At 49.2% G+C, this 25,784-nt stretch overlaps 1 long non-coding RNA gene across 1 annotated transcript; it reads right to left on the bottom strand.

Annotated features, from left to right (window-relative positions):
• Positions 1–4,112: 4,112 nt before the first annotated feature.
• LOC147105215 (uncharacterized) lies at positions 4,113–25,528 on the bottom strand. The gene is made up of 4 exons (XR_015081763.1): positions 25,371–25,528; positions 25,035–25,277; positions 22,285–22,444; positions 4,113–5,619 (listed from the first exon to the last, which is right to left on the bottom strand). It is a non-coding gene; the product is annotated as an uncharacterized LOC147105215 (long non-coding RNA).
• Positions 25,529–25,784: the final 256 nt, after the last annotated feature.

Below are 25,784 nucleotides of genomic sequence, written 5' to 3'. Positions count from 1 at the left end.
ATGGCCAGAGGGTGCGCGAAGCCCCAATGGCCATCTGTCAGCCAGCACCCATGGCCCTTTCTGAAAACACACACGCACATTCAGCTCAATGCATAATGGAAGGGCTAATCTACCATGGGGGGCATGTGATGTCAGCTCAATGCATAATGGAAGGGCTATTCTACCATGGGGGGCATGTGATGTCAGCTCAATGCATAATGGAAGGGCTATTCTACCATGGGGGGGCATGTGATGTCAGCTCAATGCATAATGGAAGGGCTATTCTACCATGGGGGCATGTGATGTCAGCTCAATGCATATTGGAAGGGCTAATCTACCATGGGGGCATGTGATGTCAGCTCAGGCCAGCATGTTTCATCACTTCCCGTCCTTTCTCCTGCAGGCCAAGCTGGCCAGGAACCGGAGGGAGCAGCTTCGCACCGGAGGAGGCCCTCCTCAGCTGCAGACACTGACGGACCTGGAGGAACGAGTCCACCAGATTGTTGGAGGCCGGATGACTGGTCCTGTCACCACTGGAGCTGCCGACCCGATTGTGCACAGCGATGTTAAGGTCATCACCTTTTTGAACTCTCTCCTTCCACTTCTTCCCCCCACCAGCATGCTTTTTCACTCTGGACCCATGTCAGAGCACTGCAGCACTCATGCACCCCTTGCTGCCACCCTGTCCTTTCGCTAAAGCCACTCTTCAACCTCCCTGCTTTCAGATGCTGCATCACCAGCTCAGGAGCCGGGCCCTCAAGCTGCCACTGCCACTGACTCCGGAGGCGACGAGCAGGAGGAAGCTGGACCTTCCCTGCCACCCTCAGGCGAGCCAGCCCCTCTGCAGACTGGGGAGACTACTTCCCTGGAGAGGAGCAGGGGGGAATGCTCTGAGGAGGAAGCAGTTCCAGGAACCAGTGGGCTGCAGCAGCGCAAGGGGGGTAGCGAAGCTTGGGGGCCGTCTCCCTGGAGGGCGAGTCAGGCCGCGAGTACTGATGCACAGAGCACAGAAGAGGTGCGTTCCCTCGCAGAAATGAGTGCCCAGGCTCAGCTCAGGCACACTGAGCTCATGGCTGCAGTGGCAAGGATGCCTGAAACCATCGAGACACTGGCAAGGAGTGTCCAAGACTTCGGGGCAGCACAGGCAAGGAGTGCGCAGGACTTCGGGGCAGCACAGGCAAGGAGTGCGCAGGACTTTGGGGCAGCACTGGAAAGGACTGTCCAGGACTTCGGGGCATCACTGGAAAGGACTGTCCACGGCTTCGGGGCAGCACTGGAAAGGACTGTCCAGGGCTTGACCGAAGCAGTGGCAAGGACTGTCCCGGCCTTCAGCGAAGCACTGGAAAGGACTGTCCAGGGTTTCACCGAAGCACTGGCACCTGCCACGCAAGTGCTGAGTGCTGCTATGCAGTCACTAGCTGGTCTCATGCAGACGCATATTGAGGCCACGCGACCAATGACTGCTGCCACCCTCGCTGGATCAGGCGGGATTACCCGGGGCCCTTGCCGCACCACAGCAGGGCATCAATCTGTGGACCAGCCGATTGGTGCTGCCCCGTCAGAGTGCCAGTGTGTCGGTCGACCAGGGAGCTGCTGTCTGCTCTCAGGATGTCAGCATTCCTGATGCCACCGCTGGCACGTCTCCACTGCAGCTGCCACCACCTGCAGGACAGACTGCTTCCACCCATGCACAGTTGGAGCAGTCAGCATCCGGGCCCTCCAAGGCCAGAGGACGTCCAGGACGTCCCTCAGGGGCATCTGCGCTTTCGGACAGCCAGCAGGCCTCCCCCAGCCTTGATGCAGCCACTGGGGTCCCATTACGGAGGAGCTGCAGGGAGGGAAGGGGCCGATCTCGCAAGAGAAGTAGATCACCATCAAGGGGGAAAGAGTAGAAGGTGCTGCTGAGACATCTTATTTGTAGAAATCAAGGCCGTGGATGCTGGTCTGAATGTTAGTAATGTTTTGGATAGTCTCCCGGGTGTGCGAGTCACTTATGTGTTAGTGTGTTAGTTTTGCTTTCTTTTGCCATTGCTTTGTCATGTTGGAAGGAAGCACATTTCGCAAAATAAACAACTTTTTAAATTTACATTGGCCATGTCTGATATTTACATTCACTGCCCTTCATAGGCTTTGGGTTATCCGGACAGTTCCATTCCTCCTCATCGAATGGCACCAAGCATTCCGTCAGAGGGGCCTAGAAGCGGATTGTTATCAGCCTCTGACGGATGGCCCTTCCAGTTTGTACCTCCCTCCCGTCTTGGTCCTCCTCCTCCTCCTCCTCCTCCTCCTCCTCCGCTGGTGCTTCAATAGCTGGTGGCATTGGCTGGGTGCGGAGGATGGCGAGGTTATGCAGCATGCAACAGACTACGACGAAGTGGGAGACTCGCTCTGGTGAGTACTGCAAGGCGCCTCCGGAATGATCCAGACAGCGGAACCGCTGCTTCAGCACACCGATTGTGTGCTCCACAATGTTCCTCGTCACCTGATGGCTCGCATTGAAGCGCTCTTCAGCAGGAGTGCTGGGCGAACGGAGCGGCGTCATCAGCCATAGGCACAGAGGATAGCCCTTGTCACCGAAAAGCCAGCCTCCTGGGTGAGCCGGGGCCTCGAATAGGTCTGCAACTGAAGTCTGGCGCAGGATGAAGGCGTCGTGGCTGCTGCCAGGGAACTGCGCATTGACTGCGAGGATCAACTGTCGATGGTCACAGACCAGCTGAACATTCAAGGAATGGAACCCCTTGCGGTTACGGAACTTCTCCGGATTCAAAACAGGCGTCCGCAAAGCCACGTGCATGCAGTCAATGGCGCCCTGCACCATGGGGAAGTCCGCTATTGCTGCGATGCCCTCTGCGCGCTCCCGCTGCTTCTGCAGTGTCACAGGGAAGGAGATGTACTGCCGCCTCCTTTTAAATAGGGCATCTGTTACTTGACGGATGCAGCAATGCACCGCAAACTGCGATATGTTAGCGATGTCCCCAGTTGCGGCCTGGAAGGAGCCGCTCGCATAGAAATTCAGGGCAACAGTCATCTTGACAGCCACCGACAGAGCGGTCCTGCACCTTATCTGAGGCTGCAGATCTAGCTGAAGCAGGTGGCACAGCTCGGTCACCACCTCCTTTCTGAAGCGCAGCCTTCTAAGACACTGCTCCTCTGACATGTTCAAGTAAGAGAACTGCTGTCCAAAAACCCTGGCAGAGTAAGGTCTGGTGTGGCGACGTCTGTTGGCCCTCCTCCGTCTGGCCATTCCTGCCCCTCTCTCCCTGCGTCTCTGTGCCCTTTCCAGATAGTTCAGCAGCAGGACGTTCCCCTCCAATGCAGCCCCCATAATATAAGCGCACAAGAAATTGTAAACATTGTAAATGCTCACCAGCAGCAAGGTGATGGTCAGAAGGCTGAAGTTCCTCTGGCCAGCGCTGGCTCACTGGTGCAATGGCTCTCAGAATGCAGCTCAGCAACTCTGTGAAAGTCTCGAGGAAGTCGTGCTCCCAAAATGGCTGCCGCTTTTATACCAGTGCAGTCCCCTTTAAAGAGCGCCCCCCCTAGCCCGAGAGCAGTGAACCCAGCACCTCGCCAAAAATTGGCTAACGCCCCACTTCTCCGCCTCTTTAGGTGCTAATTGGAGGCACTGCCAACCGAATTCCTCCCCCAGCGTGTCTTGTTGTCACTAGTGAAATGCGCGCACCACTGACTATGTTCAGATTCACCATTACAAGGCAGTGCAAGGAGACCAATTAGAGAGAATGGGAAGCGCTGACCAGAAACCAGCTTTTTCATTGCTTTTGGGACTTCTACAAAATCACTGTACTCTGGGTAAGTGGAGAAATTTGTGGGATTTGCCGTGGGATGCCATGCCCTTGCTCTAATCATTAGTGCTTCATCATACTCCATCAGCAAGTTTTAAACACTCATTTTCTGTTGAAAATTCTGTTAGGCCTCAGGAATAAACCCTGGTCCAAGGGTAACCAACCGGAGTTCCTGGAGTTAATTGGATCTGTCCCCTTTGTTAGCAAATTGATGTTTTTAGTTCATTGGTGGTAATTGTTTACAACTGTGCCAAACCTATATTGTAATATGTGCAGTTCTATTAACACTGAAGAAAGCATCCTTACCATTTGGATTACAATTCCACCTGACAGCAAATGTGCAGTAAAATCTAACTTTAAAATACAATGCATTTGCTATCCAAAGAAATGAACAAATTTTATATATTACTCACTCGGTAAGTGCAACAGTGTGAAGAAACAGTCTTCTCGCGTGTCTGTTTTTGTCATAATGTTTTGTTTAATTAGTACAATCATTTAAAGATTATTTTCACTCTGGACTGTAATAATGTATAAGCCCCCAAAACTAGCACTGCTGTCTGGGTGTGCTCTTATTTTTGAGGATTAGTTTTTCAGATTGTAATGATTCAAACCAAAATTAACTGGCACTTGAATCAGTTGTTTCTCTTGTGGATTGATCACCTATTCCCACATTGTCCTTGGAACTGGCGAATATAATAAGGTAACGGTGGAATCAGCTGCTATCTGGCTCTTCTAAAATGTGACTGCTTGCATCGTAAGTAAAAAAATTCTGAAGAAAATTGCAAGAATAGGCAATACATAATTGAATTTCTATGAAGTACAATATTAGCTGGACCTCAGCCTGGTGAAAGATTGAACTTCTGTCTCATTCACACATCCCTACTTAAGTAAGAACCTGCAAAGTCTTCTAAATATATAATGAAGTCAGGGCAAGACTGACATTATTTTATTCCATGCAGTAAGGTTTAATGCTGACAAGTCACTTTGGACATCATACTCAGAAAGAGAAATATCCAATTTGCATTTCTTTTTTAATGACTTCTTAGCATTAATAATAATCCAAAATAGAATGGATCTGTTACCCTGGTGTCTTTGTGCCGAGTGGAATTTTGTTTTATATGCAGTATCAGAAAGGGCTGTTTTTAATATTTTTACTATTTCTGCAGCCAATGTACAGGAGGAGCAGATTCGCTGAATTTTTTTGGTGGGTTATTGAGCTTGGTTACATCTGCTGCCAACAAGTTCCAGATGTGTAGAATCACTGGGCAGGGCTTTTTTTAGATTGGATTTAAAGCAGCAGATGACCATTTTAAAATGGAAAATTGAAATCAAAATGAGTTTCTTACCAATACTTGTGATTTTCTTATGATGTCCATTTAAAGTGAAATTTATTTAAAATGACTAAACCGAGCTCTTTTTGACAATCTGTGGAAATTCTCCAGTTGCATTTATTCTACAAGCTCTGTGCGTCAAATTTGACCCTCCCACAAATCTTTGTTTCCTCAATGTTTTCTTACATTAAAAAAAAATATATTTTAAATCACAAAGTTATTGCATTTAATTACTATGGAACATTACAGCTTTCAACCTAATTTCTTTTTTGACTTGTACCATTTAACTTGTATACACATAGGAGACTCCAGGTACTGAACAGATGTAACACATCGGAAAGAAGGAAGAAAAAATGTACACTACTATGGGCACAGGAACTGGCAGCTCTTTAGTGCAGAGTGACACACATTTGAGTGGCAAATAATGCTGGGACACCAAAAATCACTGGGGTGCGTAGATACTTCCTTTCCTGTTTTCCTGCAAGGGCCATTCCAGATTTAGACACCTGAGAAATTTCAGGGAATTAAAAAAAAAGTGCTTTGATATGCTAGTATGGTCAAACCCATTTATATGCAAATCAGTTTAATGTAACATACATTTTTTAGGTCATTCTGGACATCCAGGACTCATCACAGGATTACATCACTTTAAGAGATAAAGGGAGAAATTCGTTTGCTTTGCACCTCCCGTTAGTGCCCTAAGAGGGCGCTAACAGGGCACAAAGCAACAAGCGCCTGGGCACGGCGCCACCAACGCCTCCCGTGAAATTCAGCAGGAGGTTAGCGGCAGTGGTAACTGTTAGCGCCCCGCGGTGCTGCACCGCCGGCGATGCCATCATCGCTGTGCGCAGCGCCCCACTTGCACACCGGCCGCGATCTTCGGTAGCACCCCCTGACTTACCGCCAGACGCTATGTCTGACGGGGTCAGGGGGGCCTACCTGCGGCCGGGGCGGCGCTAATTTTTGTTGCTGGCCGCCTGCCAGCACCTGCCTCCGCTGCCGTCCCTGGCCTCCTGAGCAGCCCCCCCCCCCCCGCCACGGCGGAGTGGTGGCTGCGCTGCATGAGCCCGGCACTTCTCTTTTGCTGGCACTCCGATCCCGGTGGCCCAGCTGGGCCCCGGGTCGTGCTGCGCAAGGCCCCTTCCCTTTAAGAAGGGGAGGAAGGCCTGCAGTACTGTGGCACATAGCGCTGCAATATTCCCTTGCAGCGCCCCAAGAGGGAGGCGGGGCGCTTCCAGTAGCGCCCCGCTTCCCTCTTGGGGCGCTATTGATGAATTTCGGCCGCGGGGGTGCTAATTTTTTCAGGGCGCGACTCAATTTTCCCCCCTATTTAATTAGTTTAATGCTTTTGTTATATTATCTGTTCCCATATTTTAATCCAAGACAAACCATTTCTTATCCAGATATCTCACTCTGTAGTCCACCTCTGTTTTTTATTTGAGCACTCGAGATGGGAGAATTGCAAAGAAATGGGTATACATGGTGGATTGGGATCCATAACATTAGCAGAGGTCCATTAACACAGGGGCCTAGAATTTCTACACTGCTTTCAGCATCATTTCAGCATATAATAAGGGAAGTAACTTCTTTTGGTAGCAAAACGGGGTGGAAGCTGCTTTTGCCCCCAAATCATCCCCCCCACCCTCAAATTCCTTTGTGCGATCCATCCGTCAAGTCCCAAGTGATCTTATTTAAATATATTCTAAGGAGGAACATTGATGCTTCAGCTCTGGGTTTCCTGCTTTTACACTCGCAAAGCACTCGGGAAAAGTTCAATCGCAAATTCTATGGTGCAGCTGTTGCCAGGATCAACTGAAACAGGCAGAAGTGAGGAGTTTCTGAAGCTGAAGATTGTGGAGCGCTTCTATGGTGATTTCTGCAGCTGGGAATGACATTTTTGCAGTGAGGTTTTTCTTTGGCATTCTGCCTACACAGATCTGGACTTCCTTCTCGCTGCTTCTGAACTACAGTGAGGGCATTCCCTTTGGGCATATCCGTGTGTGTCTTTATCATGTAGGAGAAGGAGGAGCAGCACCACAAAGTGAAGCAAAGGTGAGTCGAGCAGTATTCTCGTGAAGTGGTGCGCCGATAACAACCTGGCCCTTAACATCAAGAAAACCAAAGAAATCATTGTGGACTTCAGGAAGTCTAAAGGCGGAAGTCACACCCCCATCCACATCAATGGGGCTGTGGTGGAAAGGGAGGACAGCTTTAAGTTCCTCAGAGTCCACATCTTGGAAGACCTCTCCTGGTCCCTCAATACCTCCTCTCTGGTGAAGAAGGCCCAGCAGCGCCTATATTTCCTAAGGAGGCTGAAGGGATGTAACCTGTCACCCCTGATCCTCTCTAACTTTTACCGCTGCACAATAGAGAGCATCCTGACAAACTGTATCACAGTATGGTATGGCAGCTGTAGCTACTATGACCGGAAAGCCCTGCAGCGGGTAGTCAGAACTGCCCAACGCATTACCGGCACCCGGCTACCGACCATAGAGCACATATACCAGAAACGCTGTTTACGGAGGTCACGGTCCATTATCAAAGACCCTACCCACCCCAGCCACAGTCTGTTCGCCCTCCTGCCATCTGGGAGACGCTACAGATGCATTCGCACCCGTACGACCAGATTTAGGAACAGCTTCTTTCCCAGGGCTGTCATCCTACTGAACTCCACAAATAAACTCTAAAGCCTGCACATCTGCCAATGCACTTTATTATGGTTATGTTTATGTTAATGTATTACAAGCCAAATGTATGTTGAATGTTTAAATGTCTTAATCTAAATGTACACTCTCGGGAGCTGCAAGCCTACATTTCGTTGTACTGCACTTGTGCACTAACAATGACAATAAAAGTTGATTTGATTTGATTTAAGGAGGATGGACCCCACTAGATATTACCCCCACCTCTACAGAATATATAGACAACACAGCTCATATGAGGAACTTAATGAGATCTGTATAAGAAGATTGTTCATCACCAAAGAGACAATAGGGCTCTCTCTCTGCTACCTCTTGCATGAGGATCTGCAGCCACGATCATCTGCTGGCATTGCTCCATCTGTGGCTATGAAAGCGACAACCACACTCAACTTTTATGGTACAGGCAGCCACAAAGGATCTTTGGTAATATTGCCACAGTGCAGTATGGAGGTTTCAGTTTTATGGGGTTGCTGGCTTTTCTGATGTCCAGGGTGCAATCGATGGCACCCATGTTGCTTTACAAACTCCTACAGAAAACCCCCTCAACTACCCACCCGGAAGGGCTTTCACACCCGAATGTACAGATTGTGTATGACAACAATGCAAACCATCCTAGGTGCCAGGTGGTATAGGAGGGCTGAAGTAAGGGATGTGGTGGTATTGCCCTGTTAAAGTGGAGGAAGGAGTTTTATAGTTGTGCGTGCAAGTAATTGCTGTGAAGGCAGAGAGGTAGCCATACTGTAAGATCTTGAGTTAGTGCCCTCCTTAACCAAACTATTTGTGAAGGTTAGTTGTACAGCTGTTACTTTGAGGGTGAAAAGTGTGCTGGTGCCAAGGAAGATATAGGAGAGTGCTTGGTGTGTTATCTTGCCTGCCCTGCTCAGATCATTGAATGGTTTGTGGCACTGATCTGCACTCCTGTGGTGCCAATGCCACCTCTCTCCACGTGGCATGAGTGATCTTTTTCGTAGGTTTCCTGCCACTGACTGGGGAATAGGCTGGGGTTGTTTTCTTTGGAACAGAGGAGGCTGAGGGGAGACTTGATTGAGGCGTATAAAATTATGAGGGGTCTAGATATAATGGATAGGAAGGACCTATTTCGCTTAGCAGAGAGGTCAATAACCAGGGGACATAGATTTAAAGTAGTAGATTTAAAGTAGTTGATTGAAGGATTAGAGAGGCGGTCAGGAGAGCTTTTTTCACCCAGAGGTTGGCGAGGGTCTGGAACTATAGCAAAATACTGCAGATGCTGGAAATCCAAAATAACAACAGAGAATGCTGGAAAAACTCAGCAGGTCAAGCAACATCCGTGGAGAGAAATTTGAGTTGACGTTTCGGGTTGAAACCCTTCTTCAAAACTGGAAAGAAAATAAAAAGATCGCAGGCAAAGCTGCGATCGAACAAAAGAAGAAAAAGAGAGACAATAAAAGGTATGCGAAGCCAGATGAGATGGTAATGGGCCCGTGGAGACAAAAGGCAGCTGAGATTAGGTGTGAAGTGTACTGGCAGGATAAGGACTTTTTTCCTTTAATTTTTTCCACCCCTTTGTTTTGGGTCCTTTTTTTTTTCTTCCTTTTTTTTTTCTCCCCCCCCCCGCCCCACTCCTTTCCTTTTGTTTCTCTCTCTCACCTGGCAGCTGTCCTTATCCTGCCAGTACACTTCACACCTAATCTCAGCCGCCTTTTGTCTCCACGGGCCCATTACCATCTCATCTGGCTTCGCATACTTTTTATTGTCTCTTGTTGAGGCTGCCGCGGAACACGAATGGAGGCCGAACCGATCTGAGGAACACATGGCTTTTATTACATTCTCTTGAGAGATGGCTGCCCCAGCTCTTCTCTCTGCTAAACCCGAAAACAGAATGAGGGTGACGCCCGCTCCTTTGTCATGCCTTAAAGGCAGCATGCTTCTTAAAGGCAAGGTGCCCGATTTATTGTCCACGGACGGAAAAGTGGATTGCGCCCGTTTAGGTGGCGATCCGCCACACAGCTCCCCCCAGAATCCGCTTAGGAGGTGTGAACGAGACAGTGCGGCGGTCTGATGGGCCGGCCGGAGTGGCTCTTGTAGGATGCCGGTGGACGTGGAGCAGCCGGGTGTACTGGCTTGAGGGCAGGTCGGCCGCGTGGCGGCGGACGAGCTACTGGGACCTGCTCACCGGGCTCCGAGTGTGCTGGCTTGAGTCGGTCAACCGACACTTTTTCAGTCCTGTCGCCCACTTGTAGGTTGAAAAATTTGTCCCCAGCCTGTAGCACTTTGTAGGGCCCGTTGTACGGGGGTTGAAGGGGTCCGCGGTGGGCGTCGTGCCGGACGAAAACGAACCGTGCCTGGTGCAGGCTCAGCGGGACGTGAGGTGGATTTGCCGTGCTGGGCAATGGGCACCGGGGCGAACTGTAGCGCCGGTGAGGCGAAGTCGTGGCGTTGCTGGTCGGCTGACCAGGGTGTCGTGGCGGTGGGCAGGAACTCGCCGGGTACGCGCAGCGGCTGGCCGTACACGAGCTCTGCTGCCGATGCGTGGACATCTTCTTTAACCGTGGAGCGCAGGCCGAGGAGGACCCACGGGAGTCGGTCGGTCCAGGCGCCATCCTGGAGGCTGGCTCGAAGAGATGCCTTCAAGGATCTGTGGAACCGCTCACACAGTCCGTTGGCTTGGGGGCGTGCGATGGTGGTCCAGAGTTCAGAGGTAAATTGCGGACCTCTGTCCAACATCATGTCAGAAGGGACGCTGAACCGTGCGACCCAGGTGCTGACGAAGGCTCTGGCGATGTCGGCGGTGGTGGTAGAGGTCAGTGGAATTGCCTCGGGCCAGCGCGTGGTGCGGTCGACGATCGTCAGCAAGTGCGTGTGGCCTTGTGACGGCGGCAGGGGCCCAACGATGTCCACGTGGATGTGGTCGAATCTACGTGAAGGGACGGTGAACTCCTCAAGGGGTGCTTTCGTGTGTTGCTGCACCTTGGCCCATTGGCAGGCTAGGCAGGAGTTGGCCCAAGTACGCACATCCTTGCGAAGGCCGCGCCAGACAAAGCGGTTGGCTACCAATTTGATGGATGCGCGGGCGCCGGGGTGGGAGAGGTTGTGGAGAATCTCGAATACCCGGCGGCGCCAGGACGACGGGCCGAGGTGGAGATAGGGATATGTCGCACTTGACTGTGACTGCGGTCGGGCCGCAGGCGACGTCGGCCAGGCGTAGCCCTGGTAGGTTGGTAGGTGCGGAGAGCAGATCAGGGTCCGTGAGCTGGTCTGCTGCGAGTTGAGCGTAGTCGACTGCCAGGTGTGTGGCGTGGAGGGAGAGGCAGTCGGCTACCACGTTGTCTCGGCCGGAGACGTGTTGGATGTCTGTGGTGAACTCGGACACTGCCGCGAGCTGGCGCTGCTGCCTGGCGGACCAGGGGTCGGTTGTCTTTGCCATTGCGAATGTCAGGGGTTTGTGGTCGACAAACGCAGTGAAGGGGTGGCCCTCCAGCAAAAAACAAAAATGGCGGACCGCCAGGTACAGCGCGAGGAGCTCGCGGCCGAAGGTGCTGTACTTGACCTCCGGGGGGGGCGTAGTTGGCGGCTGAAGAAGGCAAGTGGTTGCCAGGCGCCGTCGACCCACTGCTCGTACACGGCGCCGACCGCGTGGTCGGAGGCGTCCGTGGTGAGCGCTACTCTGGCATTGGGCGGTGGGTGCGCGAGCAGGGTGGCGTCGGCGAGCGCGGTCTTGGTGGAGTTGAAGGCGGCTGATGCGTCTGCCGTCCATTCGACTGCCACCTTGCCGCTCCTGCCCCGGAGGGCTTCATACAGGGGCCTCATGAGGGACGCCGCTTTGGGGATGAAGCGGTTGTAGAAATTCACCATCCCGAGGAACTCCTGGAGTCCTTTGATGGTGGTGGGGCGGGGAAATTGCTGGACGGCCTGCACCTTGGTGGGCAGGGGAATGGCCCCAGCATGGGTGATGTGGTGGCCGAGGAAGTCGATCTTGTCCAGGCCGAACTGGCACTTGGCTGGGCTAAGGATGAGCCCGTGGTCGCTGAGGCGCCCGAACAGGATGCGAAGGTGTTCGAGGTGTTCCTGCTTGGAGGAACTGGCTACCAGGATGTCGTCCAGGTAGACGAACAGGAACTTCAGGTCCCGAAGGACCGAGTCCATGAGCCGTTGGAATGCCTGGGCCGCATTTTTGAGGCCGAAGGGCATCCGCAGGAACTCGAAAAGCCCGAAGGGGGTGATTACGGCCGTCTTGGGGACGTCCGCGGGGTGGACGGGGACTTGGTGATAGCCGCGCACCAGGTCGACTTTGGAAAAGACTGAGCGGCCGGCCAGTCTAGCCGAGAAGTCCTGAATGTGCAGCACGGGGTACCGATCAGGGGTGGTGGCGTCGTTGAGGCGGCGGTAATCCCCGCAGGGGCGCCAGCCCCCGCCTGGTTTGGGGGCGATGTGGAGTGGGGAGGCCCAGGGACTGTTGGAGCGGCGGATGATGCCGAGCTGTTCCATAGTGGCAAACTCGGTCCGCGCGATCTCCAGTTTGGCCGGGTCCAGCCTGCGGGCGTGGGCGTACACTGGGGGGCCTGTGGTGGGGATGAAGTGTTCCACCCCGTGTTTGGCGACCTCCGCGGAGAAGGTCAGGTTGGTGAGGGCCGGGAATTCGGCCAGGAGTGCCGAGTAGTCATCCGTGGCCCGGGCGTGGCACTGTGATGCCATGTTGGCGGGTTGACGGGGGGCCATGGCGCCCAGGATGGGGGACATGGTGTTCATGTCCACAAGGCGGTGTCGAGGGATGTCTACCAGTAGGCCGTGGGCGCACAGGAAGTCTGCGCCGACGAGAGGGGAGAGTACCTTGGCAGTGATGAACTCCCATCGGTAGCGGCGACCAGCGAGGTCGAGGGTGACTGTGCGGGTGCCGTACGTCCGGATGTCTGAGCCGTTAGTGGCAGCCAGCGCCTGTCCTCGTTCGCCCTTTTGGATGTCGAGGGCGGAGGCCGGGATGATGCTGTGCTGAGCTCCAGTGTCGCACAGGAACCGGCGGCCGGTTTTGTCATCCGTGACATACAGCAGGGAGCCCGCGTGGCCCACGGCCATCGCGGGGGCTGGTACGGGGGCGGACTTGAAGGAGCAGGGAGGTGTGCACCGTTGTGCCCTGGCGCCGAACCGTGCATGGTAGTAACAGTAGCCCGGGTTTGTGGGGCGCGAAGGCCCCGTGAGCCCCGTGGCTGGGCCTTGTGGCCGCGTGGTGGCCGGTGAGGGGCGCGCCCAGGCTGTGGCTGCCAGGTCCGGAGCGACGTCGCGGCTGGAGTGAGCGGACAGCAGCTTGTCGGCCTCGTCGGCCAGGGCTTCTAGGTCTGTGAGGCCAGACGCCACGATCGCTGGGCGGATGCTGGGAGGTAGCTGGCGGATGAACAGCGTGCGGAAGAGGGACCCAGGTGGGCTCTCGTCGGTTGGTTTTCCCAAAACTCTGGCAGTTTCACGGAAACTGCGTTCGTGTCCGCCATTGCAGTGCTCGGAATACGTTCTGAGCGTCGGGGTCACCAATGTTGAGGCTGCCGCGGAACACGAATGGAGGCCGAACCGATCTGAGGAACACATGGCTTTTATTACATTCCCTTGAGAGATGGCTGCCCCAGCTCTTCTCTCTGCTAAACCCGAAAACAGAATGAGGGCGACGCCCGCTCCTTTGTCATGCCTTAAAGGCAGCATGCTTCTTAAAGGCAAGGTGCCCGATTTATTGTCCACGGATGGAAAAGTGGATTGCGCCCGTTTAGGTGGCGATCCGCCACACTCTTTTACTTCTTTTGTTCGATCGCAGCTTTGCCTTCGATCTTTTTCTTTTCTTTCCAGTTTTGAAGAAGGGTTTCAACCCAAAACATCAACTCATATTTCTCTCCACGGATGTTGCCTGACCTGCTGAGTTTTTCCAGCATTCTCTGTTGTTATTTTGAGGGTCTGGAACTCACTGCCTAATAGGGTGGTAGAGGCAGAAACCCTCATCATTTTAAAAAGTACTTGGATATGCACTTGAAGCGCCGTAACCTACAGGGCTATGGACCAAGAGCAGGATAGTGGGATTAGGCGGGATAACTCTTTTTTTGGTTGGCACAGACACAATGGGCCGAATGGCCTCTTTCTGTGCTGGTAATTTCTATGATTCTTTGACATCCGGCACTTTCTCTCTTCTGCTCTATTTCACCAAAAGAGTTTGCAGATTGGATCTTGAAATGAATCTTCTCTGCACTCTGCCCTTGTCCCTTGTTTGGTTATATCTGCCAGGGTGTCCTGTATTCTTGTAAAGTGATGCATAAACAGTCATGAGACATCCAGTCAAGCTAGGTGACAGTCAACTGACTGAGCCAAGCACTGTTCCTCACAAGTGCTACTCCCCAGCCTACTTCTGCAGTCGTCAAAACTGGCTTTCTAAAGGCTGAATGCCAGCAGATTGCTTCCTTTTACATGGGTTTTATGTCAGTCTCCGCTCCAGTGGATAGCCAAATGAAGTTTGTAAATACCTCTCCAGATCATTGGTAGGTGAAACTTATTTTGAATTGGTGTAAAAGTGATGCAACTGACAGTCAGAAAAATCTAGCTCACAATGTTTTGCCCTTAGAAGAACCTACAAATAAGACCAGGACTATTGAAAGAAGTTAGTGAGGGAATAGTAGAGGTGGCAAGTTCTCAATCCTTGTTAAATATACCAGTTGGGTTGGAGAGTAGCCAATGGAACAGCCCAGTTTTGAAGAAGGGTCAAACCCGAAACGTCAACTCAAATTTCTCTCCACGGATGTTGCCTGACTTGCTGAGTTTTTCCAGCATTTTCTGTTGTTATTTCGGATTTCCAACATCTGCAGTATTTTGCTATCGTATCAGCCAATGGAACATCTCTGTTTAGGGAGAGTGAAGGGTATCCCAGGTAACTATAGACTAGTTGTGGACACCGTCATAGAATCCATAATTCAAGATAAAGCCAGTAAGTATGTAATCTGCAGACTGATCTGTCACTCTTTTTTTGTTAGTCTAGAAATACTTTTTGTTAGTCTAAAGAAAGGGTTGTTCCAGGTAGATTTTTTTTTTAGGTCATATGCTTTTTTTTGGTGTAAATAACGTGGGAATGCTGCAGGGTTTGAAACTGTAAAACATGATAATAGCAGAGTACAGCTTCTGCTATGCTGCCTCTAACATTTTTTTTTAGCAGAGTTGCTTGGCCAAAGCCTTTCTTTTTATCCTTAAAGTTAATAAAACTCCATGTGGCTACACCACATAATGAGATGTGCTTTTTCCCACTACTCCCCTGTTGTGTAGTATGAAAGTGCTATCTGTTACTAATGGAGGAATTTTTTCCCTGTATATTTAACATTAAGCGGACTGCTTAGTATGACATACCTACTGATGTCACCCATCCTAGCATGAATGCTATTTAGGAGTACTACAAAAGAAATAACAACAATTGTTCCCCATTTCTCTTTATAAAAATAATAAAATGCATAAAACTGCTGGCTTCTGCTTGTTAGTGTGTGTTATGAGACATTTTCATTAAGAATTTAACCATTGGGCAGTCTTAATCTGGTTCTTTGTGCCTACGAGGCCAGAGTGCAAAACTCTCCTTAAATTAGCTCTAATTGACACAATTGATAATCTCACTCAAAGAAAGCACAGGAGGGCTGGTGTGGAAAATGACACACACGTGAGTGGTCTTCTGAGGTTTGAGCTGAGTAGAGAGAGCATCGCTCTGCCTCGAACAGTGCTATACTTGATCTGGCAGTGCTCGATGGTTCACAGGCTGTCTGAAATGGGAAATTGTTTCATTTTCCAGTTCTTTGCACACGACATTCACAAAATAAATCAAAAATGCTGGACTTTGGACTTCTAATAAAACAAACAATGAAGTGATGTTTGAATTATGGTAGGCTATATGGTTTTGATGGGAAGCCTGTGTTTCTAACTTAAACAAAGGTTAGCCTTGGCAAAGTATGTGTGCTCATAAAGATTTTGCATGTAGTGCACAAAATAATGCTTATTACATAGATTCATTCATAAGGCAATTAGCTTTGTTGAAGCTGGGAGGATCAAATCCATCTCCAGGAATTGCCTTAATGTGCATAATTTGCAGGTATAGAACATGATGACCACTAGGTTAAAATGTTGTTGGTAGGAGGGCAATTGGGGCAAAATGACCAATGATTAAAATAGACATGATTAATTGGATATCCATCCTTCCTATCAATCGTGAAAGAGAAAAGGCTTACCTCTTAATCAACCTTTCCATTTGTAATGAAAGCTTTGGGGACCTAAACAAGTCAATACCAATAATCTGAACCGCACTGTTTGAGATTTCCCTATGGTAAATACAGTGGGGTGGAATTTGAGATCAGGAGCATTTGAACGGGGACTGGTCACAATAGCTGTGTAAAAATATGATTCTTTCTGTTCAATACTCAACCAGTCCTCTTTACTGTTCCTCATAATGTGAGGAAGAGTGTGAAATTCAAATTCAAAATAGCAAGTAATCTTGTGAAATAACAACAGAAAATGCTGGAAAAACTCAGCAGGTCAGGCAACATCCGTGGAGAGAAATTTGAGTTGACGTTTCGGGTCGAACCCTTCTTCAAAACTGGAAAGAAAAGAAAATAGATCGAAGGCAGGGCTGCGATCGGATAAAAGAAGTGAAAGAAACAAAAGAAGTAAAAGAGACAATAAAAGGTATTAGAAGCTAGACGAGATGGTAATAGGCTGAGATTAGGTGTAAAGTGTACTGGCAGGGCAAGAGTTAGCTGCCAGGTGTGAGAGAGAAACAAAAGGAAAGGGGGAGGGGGGGAAAAAGGAATGGAAAAATTACAAGAAAAATGTAATAGGGGCTGAGGTTATGATCTGAAATTGTTGAACTCGATATTGAGTCCGGAAGGCTGCAGAGTGCCTAATCGGAAGATGAGATGCTGTTCCTCGAGTTTACGTTGAGCTTCCATGGAACAATACAAGAGGCCAAGGACGGTGAGGTCCGAGTGGGAATGGAGCGGTGAATTAAAATGACAGGCGACCGGAAGCTCGGGGTCACCCTTACAGACTGAATGGAGGTGTTCCGCAAAGCAGTCACCCAATCTGCGTTTGGTCTCCCCAATGTGGAGGAGACCGCATCGTGAGCAGCGAATACAGTATACTAGATTGCGAGAAGTACAAGTAAATCGCTGTTTCACCTGGAAGGGGTGTTTGGGGCCCTGGACAGTGGGAAGGAGGGAGGTATAGGGGCAGGTGTTACATCTCCTCCGCTTGCACGGGAAGGTGCCAGGCGAAGGGGAAGGGCTGTTTGGGGTGATAGAGGAGTGGACTAGGGTGTCTCGGAGGGAGCGGTCCCTATGGAATGCTGAAAGGGGAGGGGAGGGGAAGATATGTTTGGTGGTGGGATCACTTTGGAGGTAGCGGAAATGCCGGAGGATGATCCGTTGAATGTGGAGGCTGGTGGGGTGAAAGGTGAGGACAAGGGGAACCCTATCGTGGTTCCGGGAGGGAGGGGCAGGGGTGAGGGCAGAAGTGCGGGAGATAGAACTGACACGGTCGAGGGCAGTGTCAACCATGGTAGAGGGGAATCCTCGGGTGCGGAAAAAGGAAGACATGTCTGAAGCACTGGTGTGGAAGGTGGCATCGTCGGAGCAGATACAGCAGAGACGGAGAAACTGGGAGAATGGAATAGAGTCCTTACAGGAAGCGGGGTGGGAGGAAGTGTAGTCCAGGTAGCTGTGGGAGTCAGTGGGCTTGTAGTGAATATTGGTCGATAACCTATCCCCAGAGATGGAGACGGAGAAGTCAAGGAAGGGAAGGGAAGAGTCAGAGATGGACCATGTGAAGGTGAGGGAAGGGTGGAAATTGGAGGCAAAGTGAATGAAATTGTAGGCAACCCAAGTAGGACTGGAACAAAGATTGTTCCACATAGCCCACGAAAAGGCAGGCATAGCTAGGACCCATGCGGGTACCCATGGCAACCCCTTTGATTTGGAGGAAATGAGTGGAGTTAAAGGAGAAGTTGTTCAATGTGAGAACAAGTTCAGCCAGGCGGAGGAGGGTGGTGGATGGGGACTGGTCAGGCCTCTGTTCAAGGAAGAAGCGGAGCGCCCTCAGGCCATCCGGGTGGGGGATGGAGGTGTAGAGGGATTGTACGCCCATGGTGAAAAGGAAGCGGTTGGGGCCAGGAAACTGGAAACTGTTAAAGTGGCGGAGGGCGTCCGAAGAGTCGCGGATGTAGGTGGGAAGAAACTGGACAAGGGGAGAAAAGATAGAGTCAAGATAGGAAGAGATAAGTTCCATGGGGCAAGAACAGGCTGAAACGGTGGGTCTACCAGGGCAGTCCTGTTTGTGGATCTTGGGAAGGAGGTAGAAGCGGGCTGTGCAGGGTTGGGGAACTATGAGGTTGGTGGCAGCAGGGGGGAAGATCTCCAGAGGAGATGAGGTCAGTGACAGTCTTGGAAATGGCGGTTTGATGTTCGGTAGTGGGGTCATGGTCCAGGTGGAGGTAGGAGGAGGTGTCGGAGAGTTGGCGTTCAGCTTCCACTAGGTAGAGGTCAGTACGCCAAATAACACCAGCACCACCCTTGTCAGCGGGTTTAATGACAATGTCAGGGTTGGATCTAAGAGAATGGAGTGCTGCAAGTTCAGAGGGAGGTAGGTTGGAGTGAGTGAGGGGAGCAGAGAAATGGAGACGGCCGATGTCACGGCGGCAGTTAGCGATGAAAAGATCTAGAGAGGGTAAGAGGCCAGGGGGAGGGGTCCAGGTAGAACGGGAATTCTGCAAGCGGGAGAAAGGGTCAGTTGTGCGGGGGGAAGATTCCTGGCCAGAGAAGTGGGCACGGAGACGAAGGCGGCGGAAAAAGAGCTCAACATCGTGCCGAGCTCGAAATTCATTGAGGTAGGGGCGTAAGGGGATTAAGCTCGGGCCTTTGCTGAGGACTGATCGTTCAGGGTCAGAGAGTGGAAGGTCAGAGGGGATAGTGAAAATGCGGCAGGGGGTGAGGTTGGGAGAAGGGGGGTCAGAGGAAAGTGAAGGGGAAGAAGGTTCCAGAGGGGCGTTGGAACTGGTTTCTTAATGCTAATGCTAGGTTGTCTGGTATTTCATTGGAACTTATGTATCAGCTAGACATATGAAGGAGTCTAGAAAAGCAAAAATTGGTAAGACCGATGGAAAGTTATTTAACATAATGGAATATATCCTGCCACTTTGGGTCATCTTTAGCATTTAAAAGGAATGCAAAATATGCAATTGTTTTAGTAAATTTAAAGAAATATTCACTTTGTTTTTCTGTTGCGGATAAACCTTGACGTTGAAGTATGCAGGTCGTAAAATAGTTGAAAAGAATTGTGCTTGTTAAAAAGTGAATTCTTGACATTATTGTGAATGCAAATATGAAAGAATGCATTTTTTACCGAGTTTATTATTTATAAAATGAAATTCTGATGTGCCCTTTGCTTCTGATTTTTCATACTTTCATTCTTACGAAACAGACAATATAATTCTGATTTTTAATTGTCTGACTTCTAATTTCTAACATTTTTAGTAATTGTGTTTGATTTAATTCAATATTCTAATGAGTGAATCAGTATTAATGGTGTTAAATTGCTACAGGCTATACTTCTAATTAACAAAGCAGCCATGTCAAATTACAGCAGAGGTCAGAATGTGTCCACTGGCGAGTGATGGTTTCCATACAAATTGCCACATAGCACTATGAAGAACAAGCTGGTTTCCCTCCTGCACCACACCCCCCATGCATTATTGACCCCCCTCCCATACATTAGTGTTCCCTCTTCTTCGAGGACTAAGCTTGACAAACATATGTGCCTTGCCACCATTTCTGTTGTCGATGCTCAAGATGGCATCAGACAGCCCTGCAGGAACTCCTGGGCCTCTCATACAAGTATTTTCTCTCTCTTTGAATCTTCAAAGCTATTTAAAATGACAACATGTGTGCATGTTGAAAATCATGTAATCAATTCAATACCTATAATCTGAACCACACTGCTCATCCAATGATTTAAGATATTTTTAGTGTGCATAGAAGCTGAGCAACATTACGTTGTCACCTGTGGGTTGTCCAGATGGCTCTATTCATAATATAAATAATATACAAGCCACTAATGGGACTTGTACATACTGCAGTTCCTATTGAATTGTTTGGTCTCCCACAAAACCTCTTCTAAGTGGATGTCTTATTGATGGAAAGAAAAATGTTGAGGAAAGTTGAGTATTGAAAAAATGCCCTAAATGACACTTTAAAATGTACAAATAGGAATGGTTGACTGAAGTGCACTTGTATTGTACTGGAGTGATGCAACGTGGATGTGCAGGACAGGAAATCCAATAAGGAAAGTAATTCATTTGATGCCCCATTTATAGTATGAAACTACATCTGAGATGAGCACCATTGGAGGTACATCCTGTCATGTAAGTGGCATTGCATGTGTGCCTACAGAGACACAGAACACTCATGAGGTGGATTTACTCCCTGCCTTTAGAGGTGAAGTGCTGCCAGGACTGCCATTTGGTTTGGATGTGAATGGCTCTCAACCTTACCAAACAGGTAACCCGTGCAGTTTTCACATTGTTGGTCTACATGGACCTTTTCCTGGCGCTGTAGAAAATCTGCAGTTTTCAATGTTCATTGAATGGAACTTTTGAACAAATGCATGCACTCGCCATCCAATCCTCAATAAGAAATAGACTGATTTAGTCAACTAAATGAAACATGCATACTGAATATTAGTGGTGAAATTTGACACGTCTCTTGCCTGCAGAAGTCTTTGGCTGCGATTTTCTCGATCAATGCGGCTTGGGAGCGGGTCAGGTGGTTTCCAGGTTCCAGTCCCACCCCCAACTACATCTGGCCCACAGACGTGATTTTATGTCAATTGGCCTTGTTAAACCCGCCCTGCGGGCTTGCCGGACAATTAAGAGGTAGCCGGTCAGATGATGTCATTTGATGACGCGTCATCTGCCGGTTTTCTTAAAGGGACCACGCTAACTTTTTTTTGACAGCTGGGGGTCGAATTTCAGTGTGCCGTGAGGCCGGCTTTTAGGTGTGCGGGGGGGGGGGGGGGGCAAAAATCCCGAATTCGGGGGTCCCGACACCATCCCGCTCAAAACCCGCTTCCACGTAAGTTTCAAAGGAGGCGGTTACCCGCCCCGTACTGGGACCTGCTGACCCGAGGCGGGAAGAGATTAGTGCCAATTAACTGCCTGTTAACAGGTAGTTAACAGGCAGTTTTTAGCCTAATCCCTATTTTGAAGGGTGTCGTGTGGGATTCCCGATGGCTTCAAACCACGCCAGGTTAGAGGAGGTGGGCCGTCGGGTTGAAGGACTTGGAGGGGTCGAGATGTCAGTGTTCAGGTGCATGATGGGTGCATGAGTGCAAAGGTAAGTGTGTTTGGTGTGTCTAAAGTGTGTAAAGAAGTTTAAATTACCTGTACTGACCTTAACAGCCTTCCTTCCTCTAGGCTTCGGGAGTCCATCATTCAGCCGGCACACAAAGCAGAATGGCCGCGAGCTGTCAAAAGTGACAGCCTTCAGCTTTCAGTGCCGGCGTGATTTCTAAGTGAGTCTGTGTAGAAGGACTCAGGTTAGAAGTAAGACTGTCAGTGTTTGACAGCTTCAAACAGCTGTGAAACATTGATATTTCATCTGTCAACACCTGTTGCCGGGTGGCCCTTAATTGGCCTGCTGAGCCCGCTGGGCAGGCTCAACAAGGTCAATCAAGGGAAAATCGCGTGGATTGGCCGCATCTCGATGGAGGCGGGACTAAAACTCGAAAGTTGTAGTCCCGACTTCTGAATGAAAATCCAGCCCCTGATTTCTCAGTGTTTGACAGCATTGAGTTGCTGCAAACACTGACAATCACTGTACAAAGGTGAGCTCTTGCACCCAGGCTCTCCAGTGACTCCCTCCTTAGGCTAGAACAGATGGCAGCTGCAGGTGAGGTTACAGAAGCGATCTTTCACTGGTGAGAGAGGTTCTCCCAATGAGGTGGGACTAGACATACAATTCAAAACTTGTTACCTACAGAAAAGTCTAAATGCATTGAAAATGAATTTCCCAATATTTCCTTACCTCTGAAATTCACCAGTGCACCATTGGATCCTTCACACCACTTCTGCAGCTGTCATCAATGAAGAAACATTACAGCAGACTCACAACCCGTCACACTTACCTGGCGGGGTGTCCGGACGTCGGGAAGCCCGAAGTAGAAGTGTCAAAATAGAAAAAGAGCCAGTTAACTGCCTGTTAACAACCTTTAACAGGCAGTTAAGTGGCTATAATCATCTTCCCACCGCTAGGTGTCGGGACCCGACACTTGGGAAGATTGATTGGAGGTGGGTTGACAGCGGGTTTCCTGCCCGTGGTCAATCTTTGTGATTTTGCCAGCGGTCCCGCCTCCAACCCCGCCGTCAACATTCCAGCCATTAAGTCAGTGTTGCCTGTACCCTATATGAAAATTTCAAATTCAGAATGGATCATTACATATACTTACATCCCACTCCAGAGACTTGAGGCCATAATCTAGGCCAACACGCCCAGTACTGTGCGGTCGAAGGTGCTGTCTTTCGGATGAGGCGTTAAATCGAGGACCTGTCTGCCCTCTGAGGTGGACGACCCATGGCACTATTCAAGGAATAGCAGGGGAGTTCACCCTGGTGGTATACAATATGAATATTCCTCTTTCTTTTGTGATTACTTCTGTTGATTTAAAAATGTTTACTTGTGTAACAATACATACGTCTTTGTATTTAAACAAAACATATGTTTAAGTTGTGAAGTTGCCCCTTCACGGCATAAATTGTGATTCAATCTGAGCTTTGAATAGGCTGCACCAGATTTGAGGACGGTTTCGGGATATCTCTAAAGTTGAGGGTCTGAGTGCATTTAGAGAGAGCAGCGGGGTGGTGGGGCTGGGGGGGCAGAGAACTTGTATTGGGAGGAAAAGTGGTAGGAGTGAACTTTATGTGGAAGATGAGAGCGGGTTCAGTGAGGCCTGTAAGTCAGAAAAGTGGGCTTGATATTGGGAAACAGCTAGGTTGGGGTAGAGGTTGTAAGGGAGAGTGGTGTGGAGCTTGGAACTGCTGGAGGAAGGGAGGGGACTGGGAAACCTGGGCCTGCACACAGGCTTTTTAATATCTGGGACTATGCCCACTCTTGTTTTGGACATTTGTTGTGAAATCCCACCTCTGGAGAGAATTGAGCTTTGATAGCAATATAAATGTGCATGCATTTGCTTGTTAATGGTCCCCTGTTGAACAAATCACAGGAGTACATAAGAAATAAGAGCAGGAGTAGGCCATATGGCCCCTCGATAAGATCATGGCTGATCATCGACCTCAACTCCATTTTCCCGCCCGATCTCCATATCCCTTGATTCCCCTAGAGTCTAAAAATCTATCGATCTCAGCCTTGAATATACTCAGACTCAGCATTCACAGCCCTCTGGGGCAGAGAATTCCAAAGACTCACAACCCTCTGAGTTAAGAAATTCCTACTCATCTCTGTCTTAAATGGCCTACCCCTTATCCTGAGGCTATGCCCCCTAGTTCTAGACACTCCAGCCAGGGGAAACAACCTCTCAGTATCTACCCTGTCAATTTCCTTCAGAATCTTATATGTTTCAACAAGATCACATCTCATTCTTCTAAACTCCACAGAGTATAGGCCCATTCTACAGAATCTCTCATCATATGACAGCTCTCTCATCCCAGGAATCATGCTAGTGAACCTTCGTTGCACCGCCTCCAAGGCAAATATATCCTTCCTTAGATAAGGAGACCCAAACTGTGCACAGTACTCCAGGTGTGGTCTCACCAAGGCCCTGTACAATTGTAGCAAGACTTCCTTACTCTTATATTCCAACCCCCTTGCAATAAAGGCCAACATGCCATTTGCCTTCCTTATTGCTTGCCATACATGCATGCTAGCTTTCTGTGTTTCTTGCATGAGGACACCCAAATCTCTCTGAACTCCAACATTTGAAAGTTTCTCACCATTTAAAAAATATTCTGTTTTTCTATTCTTCCTACCAAAGTGAATAACCTCAGAAGCCACGTGAGAATCTCTCACAATAAGAGTTGGTGGGAGAACATCTCCCGGCCTCTGAAGTGATTGTACAAAACCCATTTAATTTTGCTTGGTGCTGAAAGAGAGTTTGGTTTTTTCCTCTGAATATAGATAATACTGCTTTTGGTGCCTCTATTCCTTTAATTCTTTTATGTATCTGCTTTTGTGGCCTTACCCCTCCCTAGCTCTGTAACCTCCTCCAGCCCTCCAAGATCGCTGCGTTCCTCCATAAACTTGAGCTCATCCAAAACTCTGCTGGAGAGACCAACAGAATTGTTCAAAAAGCAAATACCAATAACTCGCACCAAGTCCCGTTCACCCATCACCCCTACATTGGCTCCCGGTCCAGCAACACCGCCGTTTAAAAATTCTCATCCTTGTTTTCAAATCCCTCCATGGCCTCGCCGCTCCCTATATCTGTACCCTCCTCCAGCCCGACAGCCCTCCGAGATCTCTGCACTCCTCCAGTTCTGGCCTCTGGCGGATCCCTGCTTTTTAATTGCTTTAAGATGCTCTTTAAAATTTATCTCTTTGACTAACTTATTGGTCACCTGTCCTAATATCTCCTTATGTGGCTCGGTGTCAAATTTTGTTTGATAAAACTCCTGTGAAGCGCCTTGGGATGTTTTACTACGTTGAAGGCGCTAGATAGATGCTTGTTGTTATTGTATATATTTTTGATGGTGCTCAAACTTCTTTTCCTTTCTGATTTAAACCCCCTACCTTACATCCTTTCTGTTCATTGTTTTGGTGGAATAGTTTTGGAGGTGGTTCCAGCCTCCATATGGATCAGATTTGTTCAGAGAGGAACCACCTGCATTTGCATTTGACATTTATCATGTCCAGCCAACCTAACACTAATGTCAAAGCTACCTCAATATTGAAGAAATAGTTCTTGAGGATTCTACAGTTGAACCGGGGCTTCAGTGACCAGCATCTTACTTGCTGCAGGAAGCTCTGCAGTCACCTTTCACTGTTGACATGTCACTGCCAGTAATGATTAAGGTCACAACTGCTTCTGGTATTTTCCAGTTTCTTACAAGCGCTATCTACCATCATTCATTACTTTATTGTCTATTGCCTCATCAAAGAAATTATTGGTTTCTATCCCACCACACGGACACCAAAATCAATTCCCTAAGCAACAGTAATAGTAAAGAAAGAAATAGCTTTTACCACTTGTCCGGTTCCTCGGGACTGCAGCGAGTTATTGATTGCATCCATGCAGTCGTTCAAGCCTCCTCTCTCAATCTGGGGGCTTCAACCTGGGAGATTCTACTCCTACAACATACATATGGTTTGTGACTATCAGCAGAGGATCATACACGCAATGCCCGATTCCTTGGCAGTTGACATGATGCCTTCATTTTATGGAAATCCTGTGTATCTCTTCTTTTAAGTCAAGACGGAAGATTGCTTCTAGGGGAGAAGAGTTACAATGTATTACCATAACTCACTTCTGAACTGAGCAATCCGCACCCTGAAGCAGAGAATCAGTAAAATGAGGCATACATCAGAGTGAGCAATCATTTAACGGCTGGCGTTCAGGGTCTTCAAGCAATGATGCTCTTTTTCCGGATCAGTTAGTTGCTGCTTTGCAATATGTTAGAGAGATTGAAGTTGTCTGCTGAACACTGCGCGACATTGCGAAGGAATGAGTCGCTATCCTTGGCGAGACACCACAGCTGGAGCAGGGCGCGGATGAGGAAGGTAATCAAGTGCCAACAGCTGCAGTCAATGCTGTGGCCCAGAGAGCATGTATTTGCTAAGTTTTGTGTTATATGCCTTGTACAGTATAGTGCAATGCAAGCGAGAAGCAAGACACAGTGGCACTTAATTGTAACATGCTACACTCCTTCCACATTACATTTAAATTTTCCACAGTTGCACATTCCAAAAGATCCCAATATCTGACCAGAGTTCTAT

The sequence above is a fragment of the Somniosus microcephalus genome, chromosome 18 (genome assembly GCF_052327205.1).
Source record: "Somniosus microcephalus isolate GS21.2 chromosome 18, FLI_Smic_1.0, whole genome shotgun sequence".
NCBI classification, from domain to species: domain Eukaryota; kingdom Metazoa; phylum Chordata; class Chondrichthyes; order Squaliformes; family Somniosidae; genus Somniosus; species Somniosus microcephalus.
The sequence above is the reverse complement of the archived record's forward strand: the minus strand, read 5'-3'. Positions and strand labels throughout refer to the sequence as shown.